This window comes from Ambystoma mexicanum, chromosome 4q (genome assembly GCF_040938575.1).
Source record: "Ambystoma mexicanum isolate Mex_15411 chromosome 4q, UKY_AmexF1_1, whole genome shotgun sequence".
NCBI lineage: Eukaryota > Metazoa > Chordata > Amphibia > Caudata > Ambystomatidae > Ambystoma > Ambystoma mexicanum.
This window is the reverse complement of record NC_090928.1, coordinates 1,189,955,476-1,189,977,039: the sequence shown is the minus strand read 5'-3', so window position 1 is coordinate 1,189,977,039 and position 21,564 is coordinate 1,189,955,476. Positions and strand designations below refer to the sequence as shown.

At 45.3% G+C, this 21,564-nt stretch overlaps 1 protein-coding gene and 1 long non-coding RNA gene across 2 annotated transcripts in view; both read left to right on the top strand.

The window, feature by feature from the left end:
- DNAH8 (dynein axonemal heavy chain 8) overlaps nucleotides 1–21,564 on the top strand; it is an 8,835,797-nt gene that overhangs the window by 825,734 nt on the left and 7,988,499 nt on the right. The window lies entirely within an intron of this gene.
- LOC138467165 (uncharacterized) lies at nucleotides 6,644–7,403 on the top strand. Its single transcript, XR_011268087.1, has 3 exons — nucleotides 6,644–6,817; nucleotides 6,914–6,950; nucleotides 7,040–7,403. It is a non-coding gene; the product is annotated as an uncharacterized lncRNA (long non-coding RNA).

Genomic DNA, 21,564 nt, shown 5'->3' with positions numbered 1-21,564 from the left:
TGCCAGCAATATTTTTACAAGTACCTTTTGTTCTTCACTCATATCCGAGTTCCCATTTTGAAAAATTCTATAAGAGGAGCCTTACTTACGATTAACAGTACCTGACTTTTTTGGGAGAATATCATAACCCATTTGTTATATCGCCTCTGCCTCATCTAGCAAAATTGTAACCACTAGATTGCACAACTAATTATAAAATGAGGTAGTTAGAATGTGTGTCTTCAGACACGCAATGATTATTAACCAGCGCATGCACTTGTTTCGTGGAAAGAGGTGGAGAAGTCATTTGACGTACTGTCTAATGCCACTCCCTGACCTGCGGATGCCGTGACCAATCAGCTGTGTGTTTCACACCTTTAGATTATACTTGCAGATTATTTATTCTATTTATTTATTTTGCATTTATATCTGCACACAAAAACTAGAGGCTTTAGGCGCTGGTTACAGAGAGTGCATAGTACAGTACATAAAGTGCAAGAATACGCACATGGGTTACAGCATAATGGTGGGTGGTAGAAGCACACTTTGTCAAGACTGGCCTCGTTAGGCGAGGGGCTTCAGGTGTGCAAACAGGCCTAAGAGACAAAATTGGTGTTTGTACACAGACTGAATTAAGGGCAACTTCACGTCGATACTCAGATTTTGACACACCTTTATCTTTCACTGCACCAAAAGTTCACTATGGTCATGCTACAGCACATAATACAAGCAGTGCAACACCACAGCTACCTTGTGTCCCTGGATCTCCATGACGCATACTTTCATGTCCACATCCACCCATGGCATCGAAAGTCACATGTCAGCAAGTCAGACTACCAATTTAGAGTGCTTCAATTCAGCCTAAAATCTGCTCCACGCACCTTGACAAAGAGCCTCGCGCCAGGGGTGGCTAATCTCTGCAAGTAGGGTCATCACGTCTATCCCTATTTAAATGCCTGGCTACTGCGTGCACCATCCATGGCGGGAGCGAAGCTCTCTATGGCAGCAACAGTGCATCTCCTTCAAAGATGACTTTGCCATCAATTACAAAAAAATCCTTCTTGCAGCCATCAAAGAAACCTATATTCCTTGGTGCAGAATCCTCCACCCAGGAACCCAGCGTGCGTCCTTTGCATGACAGAGTAAGCACCTTCGTAATACTGCTGAAAACGTTCACACCAAAATACGACCAGTGTGTCAATGTTAGTGCATGCAGCTGCTCGGTACATTGACGTCATGCATATCCCTGGCCCCGCACTTAAGGCTCCATATGAGGCCGCTGCAAGAATTCCTGCCTGCCAAGTGGTCCCAGGTAACCAGGTCATGGGGGGGCAGGGTTCAGATCCCTCTCAGGTTGTGCTCGTAACTTGAATGGTGGGACAACTGGGCCAATGTCCGCAGAGGGAAGATGTTTCAGGAACCAACGTCCAACAAAAAACTGGTTACAGACGCCTCCCTGCAAGGTTGGGGCTCACATGTGGATCAACTGAATGTCAGAGGGCTATGGACACCCCAGGAGATATCCCTCCATATAAATGTGCTCCAGCTCAGGGTGGTTCTGTGGGCGCTCAGATCATTCATCCCAATACTGAAAGGCCAGACAGTTAAAGTACTAACAGACAATGCCACCACAATGTATTATCTGCGGAAGCAGGGGGGGGGACGAGGCCCAAGACACTGTCCAGGGAAGCCCAACTGACCTGCCATTGGACCACTACCCACGGTATAAGCATTCAAGTGGTCCATCTTCCAAGGGTATATAACCAGATGGCGGACAGCCTCAACAGGCAAGCGTCGCAAAGGCACGAGTCAGAGCTCAACTCCTTGAAACTAGATTTGCTATTCCGGCACTGGGGATAGCCAACAGTAGACCTATTTGCCACAATCTACAACAAAAGGTGCACCAGGTATGCCAGAAGGACACCCCAAAGGGGTTCAATGGGAAACGTGTTTGCTTTTCCTTGGGACAGCCTCTTCATGTATGAAATCCTGCCATTCCCAATCCTGCGCAGAATAATAGAGAAGATCAAGAGGAACTCCTCCAAGGTGATCCTCATTGCGCCGAACTGGCCATGCCAGACCTGGTACTCTGACTTGGTCTAGCTTTCCACCGTATTCTCAGGACTCATGATGAAAAAATTTGAGCCGATGGCCACTACATCACTGAAATATCTGTTGTGGAAGGCAGCATTTCTGGTCGCAATAATATCAGCCAAGAGGGTATCTGAGCTACAGGCCCTCACAGTTAACCAATCCTTCTGCGTTTTCCAAAAGACTCCTCATATCACACCCGTGGTTCATTCCCAAACTCCCCACGGACTTCCACAAGAACTCAATGATCGCCTTACCAGTTTTCTTTAACAAGCCAACATTCCCAGCAGAGGTGGCGTTGCATTTGCTCAACGTCAAGCAAGCGATAAAATACTACATTCATACAAATCAGCGGAGAAGCCCCTCCAGGCGCCTCAACCTGTCCACTCGACAAGAGCGACAGTGGCATGGTGGTCAGAAGTTCCGATCGCAGACATCTGCCATGCTGGATTTCAGGGGTTTATTTTTTCCACCTGGTAAGAGTGTGAGCCCTTTTTCCCACTCTTACATGTGTTTTGCCATGTATATTTCTAATGTTTGTGTAATCTTGGGCTCTGGAGCCACACCACTCCATGGGTCCCACTTTTGTGTGGCGGTAAATCCCCATTTCTCATTTTCCCTTCCCCATTCCCATTTTTGCCCCATAGGGCATAATGGGAGTGGGGAAGGCGCTAATTACGCCGCCGTAAATTACGGCGGCGTAATTAGCACCATGGCAGGTTAGCGCCATGGATTTTAACGCCTGCTAAAAGCAGGCGTTAAAATCAGAATCAGGCGTTAAGGGTTAAGGGTGGCGTTAACCCTTAACGCCTGAGTTGTAATGAGGCCCATAGTCTTTTTAAATTACAGACCCAGTACACCCCATCTTATATGGAGTATTGGAAAGGGTTAATTCCTACCCCTTTTTGTCTGTGCCTCTTATAGCTTTGTTTTGCTCTCTTAACATTTAGACTTGGCTGGTGGCAGTGGTATCTGCCCTATGTTTTCTACCGCGATTATACTATGTAAACGTGGTACTGTTTTAGGCTATTGTATTAGCCTCGAACATAAACCCGCTTGACCAAATACTTTTTATTTTGGCTCTGGTCAGGTTTAGTTGCCATTTCTTTTTGTTAAGGTCCTTCTTGTGTCTTACTTTTCACGCCAAACCAGGTTTGCCTTCTTTGTTCGCTGACCGTTGGCGGGCTTCTGTCCAGAAGCCCTCCTTTGGCATCTGGGCGTCTAGGTGGGCTGAATGTGAGGGAGGGGTTTTGTCAGCCCCTGCACAGGGTCTCCTTGGAGACCCAAGTCGCACTTTTGTTGATTGGCTGAGGTGGTTGTCCCGGCCGGACAACCCCCCTGCTGAGTGATTGACAGCCAGGCTGTGTGAATAGAGGATTTTGGCATAAAAGGCAGTACTCTTGGGCTGGAAGTCAGAGTCGCCACTGGAAGTGCAAAGAACTGAAGAGAAGCAGAGAAGAAGACGCCTGGTGCAACTCCCGAGTCCCAGTGAAGACCTGCTGCAGTCCTGAGCTATCTACCCTTCAACAACCAGAGAAGATCCAGTCAGGAGTCTTCTTCCCTTGAGACCTGGTGGGGTCAACCAGCTCATCTTCCACAGCCATAGGATCCTCTTCGTGGTCGAAATCGCTGCACACTGCTGTAGTGGTCCGGATAGCAATCTGAAGGGCCTCTCCTGTTTTAAAGGAGCGCACCTTTTATTCCCCGTTGCTTCGCTGCCACTGACCTCCTCCCTCGGTAGTGCAGATCGCTCCAGACGTCCTCCTTCTTGTCCCAATGACTGAAGCTCCAGGAACCGTAAGTCTGCAGTTAACTACCAGGAACTACTGCTGTGGCCCCATCTTTCTTCAACGAATAAGGTACTGTGTCCGACTTCAAGGAATTGGGGTGCACCCTCCTTCCTCACCAAAGGCTTGTCCTTTTCTTTCTTCCTTCTTATTACTTTTGCCTCCTTTCGTGACAATATCTAAGTACTCCTGGCAACCTCGAATCGTGAACTGTCTGACTCTGTGATCCTCAGCAACAGGAACCCTGTTCCACTTAACACTTGCACAGGCTTATTGACTTTTATCCACTGGTTAGAAAGTGCCCACTGATTCTATCTGCCTTGACAAAAGTATTGCCTATGATTTTTATCCCCAACTCTCGTGTGTTAATTCATGTGCTAAGTGGGTTTGGCTACGGTTACATTTCTTCCTGCTGGTACGCTTATCTAGTAAGACCGAACTGTCATTAATGTCAAAAAGTGATTGCATATTTACTCCCGGTAATGTCTTTGTTTCATAACACCGTCTGTCAAATCCTAATGTACTTACCTTGAATTGTCCTGCACAAGGGGAATTGGTTGTGTGTAGTATATTTGAAGTGTGGTTTTATTTTATTAGAAGCAAAGTGTTTTGTGAACAGATGGTTTAAAAGTAAATGTACTTATATTTTTTAACCAGAAACCTTGAGTCAGTGTTTGCTTGAGTCGCAGTAATTGTAGTCCTTTGTGTAATCTCTACAACTGCTTATTTGCTCTTGAGATAAGTCTGGCTGCTCAGCTATTGCTACCACTCTTTCTGTGTAGTACAGGCTTGTACCAAAGGTGCACTTGTATTGCCACTTGTAGTCTTAATTATGTGCAGTGGTCCTCTAGTCTAGGACTACTTGTGGCCCCATTGGTGTGGACCAGAACCACCCATAACAAGGGTGTTAGACTACGGAAATGTAGGTTCGTCTTGCCTCTAGCAAGGGGAATCAAAAGGTAAATGAGGATTCCCAGCCTGATGATGGGGAATATTCATAGCATGTGAATTAATGAAAGATACCAATGCTGGAGAACAGGAGTTACAGGCCTGGTGCTTGTTTTGGCTTCAGTTGTTCCAGAAGACTATCCGTTTGTTGTATCTTATGAAGCCGTTCCCCTGATGCACGGGATTGTAGCCTCGACATAAGAATTTGTTTTCCATAATTGAGAACTGATTGTCATTGTCATCTGAACTGCTTACTATTCTTTTTACCTGTAGCATTTGACTATAGGATACATTCCTAGTTAGGCTCGGTTGGTGAAAGCTGTGAGAATGTAGGAGATTATTCCTATCTTTCTTTTTTTGAAAGATGTTAGTATGGTACTGGTTGTCACTCATTGTGATCTCTACATCTAAGAAAGGAATTTTAGTTATAGATTCTTCACTCGTAAATTGTATTCTCTGGTCTATGGTGTTGAGATAGCCCAGAATTCCTTCGAGGTACCTCGCCATACCTCCAAGATGTTGCCAATGTAACATGCTCAATATTTAAGGTAGTTATGCCAGTCTGGATGGTGAAGTGCGTGGTCTCTTTCGAACTTATGCATAAAGCAATTGGCAAAGGCCAGTGCCAAAGTTGCTCCCATAAGTGTGTCAGAAATCTGGAGATAGGACTGGTCCTTATGCTGAAATTAAGAATTCTCTGAAATAAATTGTAACAAAATTATGATAAATTCCTTGGATGCTTTTAAATGTCCCTCATTGAGTAAGAACCACTTTATTGCTTCCATGCTCAAGTCGTGTAGGATAGACGTGTAATGTACAAGATGTTTTCAGGTGAATATGTTACCTGCCTGAATTGTTGCAAAAAATGGGTTGTGTCTCTAATATATGTATTTTTTTTTTAATCAAAGGCTGCAAAAATTAATCAATGTATTTCCCCGGTGGTTGCAATATGCTGTCCATGACAGCCCCTATGGACTCGTGGGACTTGTTGAAAACACTAGGTAGCCCAATCAGGCTACTACAACAGCAATAGCCTGTCAGCAATCACTAATACTTGTGGGACTTGTTGAAAATGCTAGGTTGCCCAATCAGGCTCCCAGAATCAGCCCAGGCTCTGACAAGAGTCAGTGTACACAATGGTAGACAATTATCTGCTGACTACATTCCCACTCAGGCATCATACACTGGAGCCACCCAAACACTAGGCGAACCTGATGATGAACGCATGTCCGTGTGTGTCTCTGGAAGCTGAGGTCGCAACACGCATGCGCGCGTCGCTGCCATGGCAACCATAGGACTCCTACGGTATGCGGTTGCACATCACAACGAGACATCTAGCATTCACGGACCCTTAGCAATCACAAGGACAAGGCCCACGCGGCGTATGGTAGGGTGTGAATAGGAGCATTTCTTTAGCTTTACAAATGAATATTGCACGTTGGACGCAAAGTCCCAAACAAAGATGGCACCCGGAGCAGGGACGCGCTTGCGCGCCGCTCCTATGGCAACCATTTATGCTAGATTTATGCTAGAGAAAGACGAGCAGCGCGTCTTGGTGACTGGCTGTGCTTTGTCCATGTTGGACGTGGTTTTTTCTGGTGAATTTTAAGATGCAGATACCTAGAGCCTAGGCGCCTTTACTCCCATAGACATTACACGCTGGTGTAGAATGGCATTTGCCCTTCTTATGACAAGCGAGCATCTGTCTAGAAGTATAATTATAAAGATAGTATCATGTTACACGCCACAGATGATAAGTGTCACCGGGGGGGGTAGATCTCTGATTCCACATGCATTTATTTGAATTTACACCACTGAGTGTGTTTGCAACTAAACTTACATGTAGCTACAGACTTGATCAGTCTATGTGTTATTCCTGAAGTAATGAGATACATTGTCTATACATGACCGGTATACCCTTTATATCTCTCCTTGCCTTTAGCCGCCCACATTCTGAATCGCAGCCTGACACAATTACATTACCCGGGGAGAGGAGTTGGTCTTCCGACCGGGTGAGTAATTTAGACAACATAGGTATCACTCTAGTGCAAGGTCCTTGCCTTAGATTGGACACTTACAATGTGTGTTCTGTTACATTTACCATACAGGTGGTAGCCAATATTCTCTACTTAGCCAGAAAACAAGGTTAGTGCATTTCCACTTATACGAGAGTAAATTGTTAAAGTCTCTCAAACTCTAAAGAGGTCTAATTAGTGTATCTTCATCTATTGTAGGGATCAAAATCGAATATTGTTGAAGCTAAAACACGTCCTGCCCTGAAGATGGATTTTGAATAATCCGAAATGCGTTGGCACACATTACCTTTTAGGAGTGTCTTTAGAAAGCTCTGAGCAGAATGAATGAGACTGCCCAGAAGTAGAAAAACACAAATGTGGTTATTTGTTTATACACTAATGTTTTTACCATGTTTGTATTTATGAGTTGCATTCTATATATGCTTGTGTATAGGTCACGGTTTGTTTGAGAACCTTTTCATCAATTGTATTACTGTTTTTGTTTTTGAATTGTACGAATATACATTTTTGTTGAATCAGTATCCCACACTGTAATGCAACAGTCTGGTGTAAATTGAATCTAGTCACGATATATAAAAATACTTGTTCTGTCTTACACCTGTCTTCTCTCAGCCTTGTGGTTCTTGACTGTAGACAAACAGATTGACAGATCTTGATGTATATTGTTTACTAACTGAACGCTAGCCAAGTACTGAGAAATGTGCTACTTTGAAACACAATTTGATAAATCCAACCCTCGTAGGTCAAACACTTCCAGTTGGGAGTCGATTGACTCAATGAGGTTGAAATAGCGTTTGGGACTAGTCCCCGCTAGGAGTGCAGCATAGGGTTGCCGGCTGGCAATGGCCCGTGTGTGTCTTGTGCTTTGGTGTTCTAAACCTCGAGTGGCCTCAAGATTCTCCCTGCTGCACCTGAAGCTTTACGTACTTAAATCACACATACCTCCAAAGACTTTTTGGCCTTATTGCCTCCATTGAATTTCATGATATTTTGTAGTGCCTCCCATTCTTTACTTAGCCACTATGGGCCTGCTAGGTGGGATGGTGGGATGTTTGTGAATTTTAGGTAGCGTGTAGAAGTTCGGTTCTCTAGGGTGGGTGTTTAGCAGGAACTTTATTGTGTGGTCATTGAACCATTCTAGTTCTTCTGCTATATAGATAATTTCTGTCAGGTTGCTCATTATAGCTACCGTTAGGATACTGTCTAGCTGGATATATATCATTCTGTCATGTAATTGTCTGATATTCACTGTCATAGTCAATGGTATTCATTATGACCATAGATGGTTAGATCATTGTCACTGTAAATTTCTCAAGTGGTTCAGTTCATGTGATCTTAGGATACTAAATTTAGGACATTTGCACGAAATCTTGCCCGGGTCTTGCAGGACCTGTTTATGAAATTTGTTAACTGTTGGAATGTTACTAGGGTTCCTAAATGTGATTTTCCCTTTAAATTCTTTCATATCCTCTTGTGAATTCGGATTTGTTTGTCTCCCTGATGTCCCTGTCATACCCTTAGGTAGGTGGCGAGTCTGGGACAGATGGAAAAGGTGCCTCCATTGGAGTTTCCCACTACGTTTTGCCTACGCCCATTGTGTCGGTCTAGTTGTTTTCTACTACGCGACCACCACCGGGAGTATTTCACCGGTTCCTTCCTGACAGTAGACGCGTTGCAACTGCTTGGATTTTCTCCTGTGTTGTATCGCTCCCAATTATTTCTCCTTAGCGGTGATCCTCTAGCTTTCCCTCTCGTTCTTCTGCTTTAGTCCTTGAGTCTCTTTCCTTCCTCTTCGTTGTTCCTGAGTTTTGTCGGAACGCACCTGCCATCTTCAGCTCCTCCCTCTTTTGTCTTTCTCTCACCTGCCAGCGGTTGCCTTCCTGATTCTTTTACTACACTTTCGCTGTTGCCTGTTATGCTGCCTTCATTTTCCTCATTTCCATTTGCATTCTGCCTCCCTTCCTCTCAGTTGTTTTCAGGCGTAATTGCCATTTCTTTTGTCACTCCCTCATTGCCAAGTCATACCTTGCAGAAACTTACTCGTGACCATTCCTCTTTTCTGAAGTGTTGCCAGTTTCATTCAGAGAATACTTCAGCCACTAAACGGTTGGGTCTTTTTGTGCCTTAGGCTTTTTCCCCACTTTCCAGGCGGTCATGGAGGATAGGCCACAGTCCCACTGACTCTAGTCGCCACTGTGGCTTCCTTCCGTGGCAGGCCCTATCTCCATAAAAAAAGGAGAAACCGGTGCCGAGAGGGAAAAAGAAGCCGAATCCCAAGTGGAAACTTACAGGTGAGGAGGAAGGGGAGACGGAGTCTTCATTAGAACAGGAGGATATATCAGGCCCAATTGACAGTCCCTTCGGGATGTATTATGTTGGCCAATCATCAAAACAGTGTAAATAAAGGTGGAACGAACATCAATCATGCATCAGGGCACGCAACACCAATTCCTCAATAGCTCGTAATTGGATTGAAAAAAGACATAACCTCTCTCAGATTCATTTTCAAGTAGTTGAAATTGTAACCAAAAAAGGACAAAAGATGATTTAACGCTCAGATTAGAACAGCAAGAAACCTTTTGGATATTACGTTTGGACCCTATGGCCCCTAACGGGATTAATGAAGAAGTGAGCTTCCAATGTTATTCATAACAAAAAGATGGAATATCAACTGCACTAGATGTTGATTATCCAGATAACCATTATGTGATTAATGATAGCTTGATAATTGATTAAGATACATGGCGTAGTATTATATTTGACTAGCAATGTACAGCTTCATGTATGATGGACACTTGGAGGAAGAAGTTGTAACTACTGGTTATTGACTTTTTTCAGGAGAGTTTAAACATAGACACACACACCAGAAAGAACTACTCACAACCTGTTCACATGAAAACAGGCAAGAGAATGAGCTGTAATTGAATGTTACTGATGGGACCACTCATTATGTTGTGGCCCTTAAACAAACGTAGAACTCACTCACATGCCAGCATTAATAGTTTGATACCTACAGATGTTGGCGTTATGTGCATAACACAGTGATTTTAACAATGGACTGACATAGTCAGGCATGGTGCATTGTAAGTATGGGCCTCTTAAGCCCAACATGGAAGACTATATTCAGATGGCACATGAGCTGTTACAGATAGAAATAATATTTTTGATTGTTCGTTATTAGAAATGTATGCATAGAGAAGCATGCACAGCACCAGCAACTGGATAACTACTGTTCCGTTTATAGTACAAAGTGGTTCATCACCACGCTGCTGATGACACCCGCCAGAGATGTTGGCACGTGGGTGACGTCATGCGGATGGCAGATGGAACCGTAAAGACATGCAGGTAAGTTGGGAGGAGCAAGGGCTGCCGCCTGTTTCTTTTCTTTTATTTTGACACTTACATAGCGCACAAAACCCAGAGGTATCTAGGTGCTTTTCACTTAAGAATACAGTTACAGTAAGTGCTTCGGGTTACAGTAAAGGAAGCTTAAGGGATTCATTCAATTGTGGATAGTGCAATAGATAATACAACATACTCCAAATGCAAAAAGAGAAGAACATGGTGATCACATCTATAGGGCCTGAACCCATCTTGTCGTGCGGCAGCAGCACACATATACGAAAGTCAAAACAATGTACAATTATTTGGTGCCTACCACATGTAGTAGGGTATCAGCAGCACACAGATGCGTAAGTCCAGCAGGGCAAATACATGGTGCCTATCCCATGTTACAGGGCGGCATCAGCACACAAATGCGAAAGTCAAAACAATGTGCAATTACATGGTGCCTACCCCATGTAGAAGGGCATCAGCAGCACACAGATGTGAAAGTCCAGCAAGTGCAAGTACATGGTGCCTACCCTAAGTTGCAGGGCGGCCGCAACACACAAATGCGAGGGTCAATCAATGGGCATGGGGGGGCACACACAGCATCAGCATACCTGAAGCGGACAGGGAGCAGACAGGGGCCTTTGTTTCAGGCCTTACTAGTAACGGGCCGGCTCCTGCCTCCTGGTTGCTGCAATTGGTTAAAGAGGACAAGGGCAGCCAATGGGTTGGGGAGCCGGCTCAGGCATCAAGGAGCCAGGTTGAAGTACCAAGGAGCGGCCATCTTGCAGGGCCAAAGGTGGAGAAAAATTAATAAAGGTTCCCCGTGGTAGAGAGCAAGGCAGCTCGTAGTAGCTGCAGTCTGAGATAAAAAGTGCTCCAAAGGATTAAGGGCTGCACTCGGTGCACGTTAAAAAAAATTAACAGTTGCCAGTAATGTAGTGCGAAGGTGCACAGCACCCAGAATGAGGAGGAGATCTTACCCCAGTCAGCCAGTACTTTGATAGGCACTGGGTACCCAATTACAGGTCTGCAGGAGCGCCAGCCAGCAGGACTTCCATTCGATGGCGCAGTGAGTAGGAAAGTGTTCCCAGGGCTTTTAGGGCCTTATTAGTAATGGACCGGTTCCTGCCTCGTGGTTGCTGCAAATGGTTAAAGAGGACCAGGGCAGCCAATGGGAGGGGGAGCCGGCTAAGTCATCAAGAGCTTGGTCGAAGTAGTGTTTGCCGCTCCTAGCTGCCAGCCGGTCACGAGCATCCCAAAGGAATAAGGTGAGACGCTTGCCGAGGAGAATGCTTTTATACATATGCTGGTAATGAACAGAATAGCTAAAGCACATGTTTTCATGTTTTTCCTACAGGATGGAAGCACATTAGCTGTCAGCTTTCAGCTAACAATGAGAAACACAGGTGATGAAAAAGTAATGTAACCATATTATGATGAATAGCAAAATGTAAATTATGTCACTCAAACTAGGATATTTGTTTATTTTATTTTAACAGTTGGCAGATGAGAAAGGGTTCACAGAGGTACTTAAGTATATTAGGGCCATATTTGCTCTAACAGAGTTTTGTTTTGTTCTGTTTTTGATTCGAAGTAAAGATATCACTAACATTTGTATGTGTTTTTTTCTTTCTGCTATATGTTTCGAATGGATTGTGTCCTCCCACGTTTTCCTTATCTTGTGATATTCGTTATCGCCTGCTTCGCTGCTTCAGTAATTTTTTTCTGCAGATGGCGCTGTGCTCAAGATCGTGGCGTTGATTGTCCCTCGACGGGCTCTGTTCCGTGTCGACGTCACTGCTGGTATAAATAGCTTGAGCGGCGCCCATTGGCTTCAGTTCCGTTTTTCCGATTGTTTCGCTCTCGTGAACGGCGCGCTTCGAGATTTTCTGTCAGAAAATATCATCATCTACTGCTTCTACACCCAAGACTGGGTTTAAGAAGTGTATCGACTGCGGTTCGAAGATGTCTATCACCGATCCTCACCGCATCTGTCTTTGGTGTCTGGGTTCAGATCATCGAACTGGTGACTGTGACTCCTGTCAGTTGATGACAGAGAAGGCCCTCCTTGAGAGGAAAGGTAAACTAGTGGTGGGGCGGGAGGCGTCGAAGGCCACTTCGAAGGCCTTGTCGAAAAGGCATAAAAAATCGTCCAATTCAAAAGAATCGGAACGTCACAAGAAACACTCAAAGAGATCCCGATCTCGTAGTAGATCGAGATGATCTTCTTCGTCATCTTCTAAAAAAGTTAAAAGGAGACCTAGATCTCCTTCATCATCATCATCCGATACATCAACTGAATTGGTTTGATATCCTACAAAATCGTATTCCCCAAGAAAATGGGAAAATTTTAGAAGAAAAATGATGGAGGTCTTTGAGATTGCAGCCTCGACCCCCTCTAAGAAACCCCAAAATAGCCAGACCCTGGTCGCTCCATTGGACGACACAGGGAAGTCAGGAACTACTGTGGTAAAACCCAGTAGTATGGGTGAAACACGTAAAACTCGAGTTGACAAGTCGTCATGAGATCCTCGAGAGTCAAGTGCTTCACCGATACCTCATAAAAAGCAGAAGTTGTTGAAATCATCTGCAACTTCGTCAACGCCATCGGTGCCGGCAACTTCGACATCGAAGCCTAAAGTATTTTCTACGCCTTTGTTGAAGACTTCATTGATTTTGTCGAAGATTCCTTCGACACCTTCGAAGAAACCCTCCATTCCTTCAACAAAAAATCAGGAGGAAGAGAGGTTTACACCCTTACCAAAATCAGACTTTTTTAAGTCTATGGGCCTCATTACACGGTAGGCGGTGAGCCGCAATTTTGCGGTGCCGTAATTAGCTCCGAGGTCCCTTAGCGGGTTGGATTTTAACGCCTGCAAAAAGCAGGTGTTAAATCCCCCAACTCGCAAAGGGACCTCGTAGTAAGGCGGTAGGGAATCCCTGCCGCCATCCGTGTATTGAGGCCCTATGTCTTCAATTTTTGAAGAAACTGGCTCAGAGGATGAGGATATCTCTCCTTTGGAGTGCAATATGGCACTAAACAGGTTCCAGAGGAATTTATAGACCCTAAATCTAAGATGAGACACCTGTGCGAGACTCTACATTCTGCTAGTGGCATTGACACGTCACCTGAATTGGAGTTTGCTAGACCTGATCCTGCATAACATGCAGATTCAGGGTATAGGAGTTTGATGAATAGAGTAGTAGAATATATGGGCTCGGGTAGAGCCTCACCCCCTTTTGAACAGGACGATATGACGGACATAATAGTTCGGGGTCCCCAGAAAGATCCAGTTCTCCCTTTCCATAGAGCGCTTCAGAGGACAGTGGAAAAGAACTGGGAAACCCCTGATAACATTGCTGCGGTAAACAGCAATTTTCCAAAGAATTATAGAACTTCTACTTCTGATCCTGAGTACCTGAATAGACACCCCACTCCAGAAAGTCTGGTTATTCAGGCTGTAACTACTTTGAGACAAACTGCATACCCAACCATACCTCGGGATAGGGAGGATAAGAAGGTTGACGCTTGGGTCCGTAATGTTTTTACTTCGGGTAGTATGGGCTTGAAGTCAACCAATGTGACCTGTACCCTGGCCAGGTTCACACATACCCTGTGGGAATGCATTTCGGCGGTGGCTGAACATATTCCGGAAGGCGAGGAAAGGGAAGGCTTCCTGAATATAGTCAAAGACGGGAAGGGGGCGATGGGGGAATGTCTCCAGTCTGGACTGGATACTGCTGATAGTATTAGCGGATCCATGTCATCAAGAACAGTGCTACGCAGATTTGCGTGGTTGAGAAAGTTGGGGTTTGCAAGAGATGTGCAGGTCAGGCTTCTCAACATGACTTTTGATGGCTCGAGGCTGTTTGGTAGTAAGGCTGATGAGAGCCTAGAAAAACTACAGACCTCAAAAGCGGGAGCTAAATCCCTTGGTGCCTCCATGCGACAACCTCAGAAACCCTCTTCAGGCTCATCTTCCTGGAGGGGTCGTCCTTTTCAATACTACTCTTCTTTTGGTAGAGGAAGAGAACAGGCTTTTCAAAGGGGCAAAGGAAATGTCACTCGTGGTGGACGAGGAAAGACTACAAAGCCATCTTCAGGAACAGCATCTTTACCCTCAACCGCTCCTGAGGCCTTTGAGGCCTTATCATACAAAACACCAGTGGGAGGCAGAATTTCTCAGCATCTGAAAGAATGGCGGGGCATTACTTCAGATGCTTAGGCACTGGAAACAGTAGCCCAAGGTTACTGCCTTCCCTTCCTAAAAAGCCCTTACGATCATCCACCGGGAGCCAATTCTGCCAAAATTCCAGACCCACTCCTTTTGCAGGAAATGTTAACCCTGCTAGAGAAAGGTGCAATAGAACATGTACCCTGCAGCGGAGAGGAACAAGGGTTGGTACTCCCCTTATTTTCTCACCCCAAAAAAGGACAGAGGATTGAGACCCATCTTGGACTTGAGAAATTAGAACAAGTTCCTCAGGAAGGACAAGTTCAAGATGGTAACTTTTTCTCAGATCCTTCAGGCTCTCTAACTTCAATACTGGTTGGTATCATTGGATCTTCAGGATGCTTACTTACTGCCAATCCATCTCAAGCACAGAAAGTATTGAGGTTTGCGGTTGGCGGTTCTCACTATCAGTTTCGAGTTCTGCCATTTGGGCTGACCTCTGCCTGAGGGCTTTCACCAAGGTTATGGCGGTAGTGGCAGCAAGTCTCAGGAGAGGGGGGATTCACGTCTACCGCAACCTGGACGACTTGTTGATCAGAGCACATTCTCCCGAATAAGTTCAAAAACATCTGACAATCACCTGTCACTTCCTTCACAATCTGTGCATCTCCCTCAATTTCAAGACGACCCACACGATACCATCCCAAAAACTCCAGTTTATCGGAGCAGTCTTGGACACTTCCTTGGGCAAAGCCTCGCCTCCCGAGGTAAGAGCTCTCCACATTCTGCAGATGGTAACAAAATTCCAGAAAGCCCAGCATCTGCCGGCCTTCGATTTTCGGAGGTTTCTCGGCCTCATGGCATCCTGCATTTGTCTGGTGCCAGAGGCCAGATTGAGAATGAGATCCTTTCAATGGGCCCTCAGAACTCAGTGGTCCCAGTTCTTGGGGAGTATGTCGGATCTTCTGCAAGTCCCGAGCGCAGTTGCTCAGGATCTACTATGGTGGGCTTGCAACAACAACATCCTGAAGGGAGAATCTTTTGGCAACCATGGCCGGAGGTAACAGTAGTAACGGATGCCTCACTCACGGGGTGGGGAGCCCACACCAACGATCTGACAATCAGCGGTCGTTGGTCTCCATTGGAGTCCAAACTACACATCAACCTAATGGAGCTGAGGGCATTCAGAATAGCGCTGAAGGCCTTTCTGCCCTCTGTACAGGGAAAGAATGTCGTAGGATCACTACCACTGTGCAGAGAAGCAGTGCAGCTCTGGTTCTGGGCAATACAAGAAGGAATCTCTCTGTCAGCAGTTCACCTGGCCGGAGGGCAGAACACGACGGCAGACGCTCTGAGCAGGCAGAGCACAGTCTCCCACGAGTGGGAGTTAGCTCAGGAAGTCCTTCTGGAGATCTTCACCCTTTGGGGAACCCCATAAGTGGAACTGTTTGCGACCACGGTAAACCGGAAGTGCGAACAGTATTGCTCAAGGGAATTTACCATGAGAGGAGCTCTAGGAGACACGTTTGTGGTGGACTAGGAGTTCCCCCTACTGTACTCGTTTCTTCCAGTCCCCGTGATTCCTCAAGTAATCAGGAGGTTGAGAAAGTTCAGGAAAACCATGATCCTAATTGCCCCAGATTGGGCCAGGAGGACGTGGTACCCGGACCTTCTGGACATGTCCATCTGCCCTCCAATACGTCTTCCGCAAAGAGAGGATCTTCTCTTGCAAGAGGAAGGTCGGGTTCTCCACCCAGAGGTCAAGACACTCAATCTTCACGCCTGGTTTCTGAGAGGTTGAGATACAAGGATTGGGATCTTCCGGGTGACGCAATGGAGATTTTGCTTTCGGCCAGAAGGCCAGAAACAAAATCCTTGTACCGGTGTTGTTGGAACAAGTTCAGTAACAGGTGCAAAGATAAGGATGTGAACCCTTTTCAATGTGGCACCCCAATGGTGCTTTCTTTCCTGTTACATCTAGCCAATCTGGGGCTGCAGATCGGAACAATTAAAGGATATCGTGCTTCACTGTCCATTTTCAAGCGCTCCTTGCAAGAGGTTTCTTACTTTAAAATTCCATTAATCATTCCGTTCCCGAGAGGATTTACCAATGTATATCCACCAGTACCGTTTCATGTCCCAACTTGGGATTTAAACTTAGTTCTAAAATTCCTAACTTGTATACCATTTGAGCCTCTGCACTCCTGTCCATTGAGGCTTCTAACACTAAAAACTGTCCTTCTTGGGGCATTAACATCAGCCCGCAGGTTTAGTGAACTACAGGCTCTCTCATGTAAACATCCATATACCATCTTTTACAAGGACAAGGTAGTTCTTAAGGTTAAACCATCTTTCTTACCGAAAGTAGTTTCTGACTTCCATTTGTCACAAAAAAATATTTGACCAACATTCTATCTTCTTCATTTGGGCAAAGAAGGGGAGAGATTGCATAGACTTGACCCCAAGAGAGCCATCAGTTTTTACATTTCAAGAATGTCAAAGTTACGTCAAGATGACCAACTCTTTGTGGGTTATACAGGTCGTAGATTGGGGTTAGCAGTGACAAACTATATCCCGGTAGATCATTCTCGCTATATTGGAATGCTACAGATCAGCAGGAAAAGACCCACCGGATGGGCTACAAGCTCACTTCACTAGGGGAATTTCTACTTCTGCAGCTTTCAAGAGGGGAGTCCCTGCAAAAGACATTTGCTTGGCTGCAACATGGGCATCAATGCATACCTTCATCAAGCATTACTGCTTAGATGCCTCCTCCTCCAATGAGGGTTTATTTGCCAGGACGGTACTTCATTCCGCCCATGAAAACAATAACTAGCACTCCCACCTCCAAATTGATCACTGCTATGGGAGTCTATCACAAGATGAGGAATACGTGGGAGGACACAATACATTTGAAGAACAAGTTACTTACCAACTGTAGCGTTCTTTCGACTGGATGTTCCTCCCACATATTCCTCATCGACCCTCCCAGCCTACCCCGCAGTACAGTTTTCCTTTTATTACACTTTCCTCTCACGATGGGCCTATCAGTCACAGGACACGCCTGGATGTTCCATGAGTATTTCCTCGAAAAAACAGAACTGAAGCCAACGGGCGTGGCTTGAGCTATTTATACCAGCAGTGACGTCGACACGGAATGGAGCCCGTCGAGGGACAATCGACGCCACGAACTCAAGCACAGCGCCCTCTGGCGAAAAATTTTTCCGAAGCAGCGAAGCTGGCGATAACGAGTATCACAAGATGAGGAATACGTGGGAGGAACATCCAGTTGTTAAGTAACTTGTTCTTCTTTTTTTTTTTTAACTCTTTTTATAGAATTTTATAACATGTCCAACAGATAACAAAAGAAAACAATCCCTCCGACCCCCCTCCGTACCCTAAACCCCTCCCCCCACGGCAACGAGCATAAACCTCCCAAATCATTGTCCTACCGGACAGATACCCCATGCTCACTGTAGGTCCAATAGTCTCAGCCGCTGCGGGCACCACATTACCCTAAAGTCATCCTTAAGAAAGTTCATAATCTCTCCCCACTCCGCTGCAAAGCTCTGCACTTTATTGTTCATGGCGTACGTAGCCCATTCCAGAGTTGCTATTTCCCAGATCTTCCGATACCAGTCCTGACACCTAGGCACCTCCGGGCCCCTCCATCTCTGGGCTATTAACAGCATAGCCGCCAAGGACAGTATCGCTTTAGCCTTTTCCCTTCCTCTCTGTTCTCCCTCCCCCGATGCCTTTCGAATGCCTAATAGGATTTGCACTGGCATTCTTTCATCTCCCGCACCAAAGGCCTGCTCCTGCGCCTTTCGTGTCTCATACCAGAAAGGTTCAATCATGGGGCATTTCCACCAAATGTGTTCTACTGAACCCGCCATCCCACAACCCCTCCAGCACTTCTCCAATTTTTTTGGGAACACCCTATGAAGTCTGACCGGGGTGTAGTGCCACCCAAATAGAATCTTATACCAGATTTCCTGTAGTTGTGACGCTTTAGCCAGTTTAGGTATCCTCCTCCATAGCCTCTCCCATTCCGCCCTGGCAATCTCTCGCCCTAATATTCATTCCCATTCCCTCATATAGGCCCATTGCGTGCCTGCATTGTCTCTATCTAAGATTTTGTAGATGTTGGATATGAGGCCTTTCGCTCCATCATTAGTGAATAGAAATCTCTCAAAAGGCGTGCGCTCTCGTGTGGCTGCCATTGTGACCCGTGGGTGTAAAAGCCAGTGTCGTATCTGCGCATAGCGCAACCTTTCCCCCTCCTGTATTGCAAATTCCCTCTTGCATTCATAGAAAGACAGCAGCTCCCCTCCACAGAACATATCAGCCAGCTTTTTGCAGCCTCCTTCACGCCACTCAACAAATGCTCCCCTCTCTAAACCTGGGGTGAAGTCCCTATTCTCAAAATGGGCGTGAAGGGGGAAGGAAAATTGGTAATCCCCTCAGTCCCAGACAGCTTATCCCAAATGTCGGCCATAAGCTTGGTAATAGAGCTCTCATACAGATGCCGGGGTCTATGCGATTTAGGGAGCCACAGCACCTCCGCCAGACTAAGGTGCACCACCGCTCTGTCCATCCTCACCCACAGCTTGTCTTGCAATTCTTCCTCTCCCTTCAACCACTCCCTGATGATGCAGAGTTGAGTTGCTTCATAAAATCGCAGAAAATTCGGCAAAGCCAGTCCTCCCTCTCCCCTGGCCGCCATCAGAAGCGTAATTCACATCCTAGCTCTTTTCCCCTCCCAAATCAAACCCTTAGTTAGCGATTCCAATTCTTTAAAAAAGCTCGCCGGAACCGGCTGCAGGATCGCCTGGAATAAATATAGCAACCTCTGGAGAGTGACCATCTTTACCGCGGCTATTCGCCCCAACCAAACTTGTTCTTCTTTAATTTTTATGTTATTTATGCTGGTTTATGAAAGGGTCTAACCTGGAAGACGACACATTTGTCCGAAATGCATTGGTAAAATAGACCTTTGTACAACTAAACTGCTTCTCTCTAATATATTTTGTTATTACTAAAACAATCATGAGTATGGATTAAAACAAGATATTTGTGACATATGATTTAAAAATAAACAACATCTGAAAGAAAGAGTTGTAGAATTATTTGTGAAGATTATGGCTTGAATTGAGCAATACGAGAGCACCTAGCTTCGTATGGGCAACTCTGGGATGTTGCATCATTCATTTTACTCTAGTGCCTAGAGCTACACCACTTTGTTCCGATTACTATTCCATAACTGTAGAACAGTGGAGGAATAACACATCTATATATTGCTAAAGTCAAAGGTTTTGCCCACCAATCCCTTCGTTTTTCATTTGGTTTAAACTTATTGACACATTAATAAATCAAGACTGCCACATGATGTACACCACTCCAAACCAGTGCGATCAAAGTAAACTGGGAAGGCCAACTCTGTTTTGATAAGACAATAGGCCTTCTCATTACACCAGATGCTCCAGCGCACTCAACCTGCACCCCAACCTTGTACTGAATTTATTGGCATCACCTCTGCTCTTCCTATCCCAAAACACGCAACGTTCCAGACATATCTCCCTCCTTATCTCCATCTACCCCAGGTGCCCCGTAGTGATGTGACTGGGGCACCACTCCTGAGTCTGAATATTTGTATTCAATTATACGTGTGCTTGTCATTCGAATGGGATGACTGTTTTTGGAGAGGGCAATAGTACTCTAAATGTTCTTCTTGCTCACAAACCCTTTACGCCCTATTCTCATGAATTTATCCTTCAAAGGGCGCCTCTCTTCCTGCTCTCCCACAATAAACATTCCATTCACACTACATTCAAGCCCTGCAGCTGGATACAATTAGCATTTATATGTGCACCTCGGCTTCTCTCCTGGGGAACGGGATAGGGGATTTGTTTTGGGAGCTGGGCTAAACAGATCTGCAGCTCCACATCAGGAGCTGCATTATATTTTGTTCATTGCACATTAGGCCTTACCATCCAATATGGCGTCACTTCTGCCATGTTAACACACTGACCTTGCTTTTACCGCAGTACCTGTCCGACTCCATCTTCCACCTGTTTCAGCTCTTCCAGCACATCTCACTACAAGCCATAATAGGGATACAACTAAACACAGGGTTTATAATGCTGCCCTTTCTATACCCTCGGCAACTGCATCATTAATACATTTGTTGCTCTTTTTCTTTGTTGCTATATGTAAGAATCTAATGTGTGTCGGACCTCACTAAAATAATACATGTGCCTTCTGCTGAGCAAACCTCTGTCTGCTCCCACGATAATACGTGCTAATAGGTTTTCCTCAACCTGAACCTTTATGCCTTTTTTAACCTTTTTGCCTGGCTGGGACGCTGTACGTGCATCCAGGTGTATTCAGGTAGGGATGCTAAACTATGCCCATTACTAGATGCATGAGCTGTAGGTTCCAGAGGCACTGGTGTTGTAAAAAGGCCGATCCATATTTGCCTGATCCTGAATGAGGTCTTGTAAAATATGAAGAGACATTCATTGTCATATAAACTAACAAAGGTACTTAGGACATGGTTTAATGCAGAAATCGATGAAGCTGTAAGTTTAACTTTGTCATCTAAGTTCCTTAAAGATATGATGGAAGATGTGGTTAGAGGGTTGACCACCAATGTGTAGAATAGAGGAATTGGCTGAAGACCGATGCTCCATAATAAAACATGGGATATCCTCTATATCCAAGTGGTCAATTTCCTGTGCACAATCAGCTTTTGGTAATATCCATGAGGCCATCACATTCTCTTAATTCTGCTCATGAAGTCAATTTCCAACATGCTGATGACATTTTTAAAATTTGAGCTCTCAGACCTCATTGCATGCTTCTTTTTATTCAATTGAACCTCCGTTGTAGTGCCTGCTGACGGAAAGAAATCGATGTAATTTTAGCTTGTAGTCGTATCTGCGCCCTGATATCTTTTGAGTTAGATGTGCTTTATAAATAAATATCTGCCCACTGGTAACAGAGATTGATTCCTTGAAGACTAGATTCTCCACCGCGATGTAAATAGCATTCAGGGCTTCCTCTGCGGCTGCCCCAATGGGAAGAATACTGTGCGACTGTACGAAGGGAGAAAATGGCACAACAGAAAATATACATGCCTCCATAGCTGGCCTCACAGTGACTTCCTCCTTATTCAATATCAATGGCAAAACCTCCTCAGTTGGTGGGTCAATC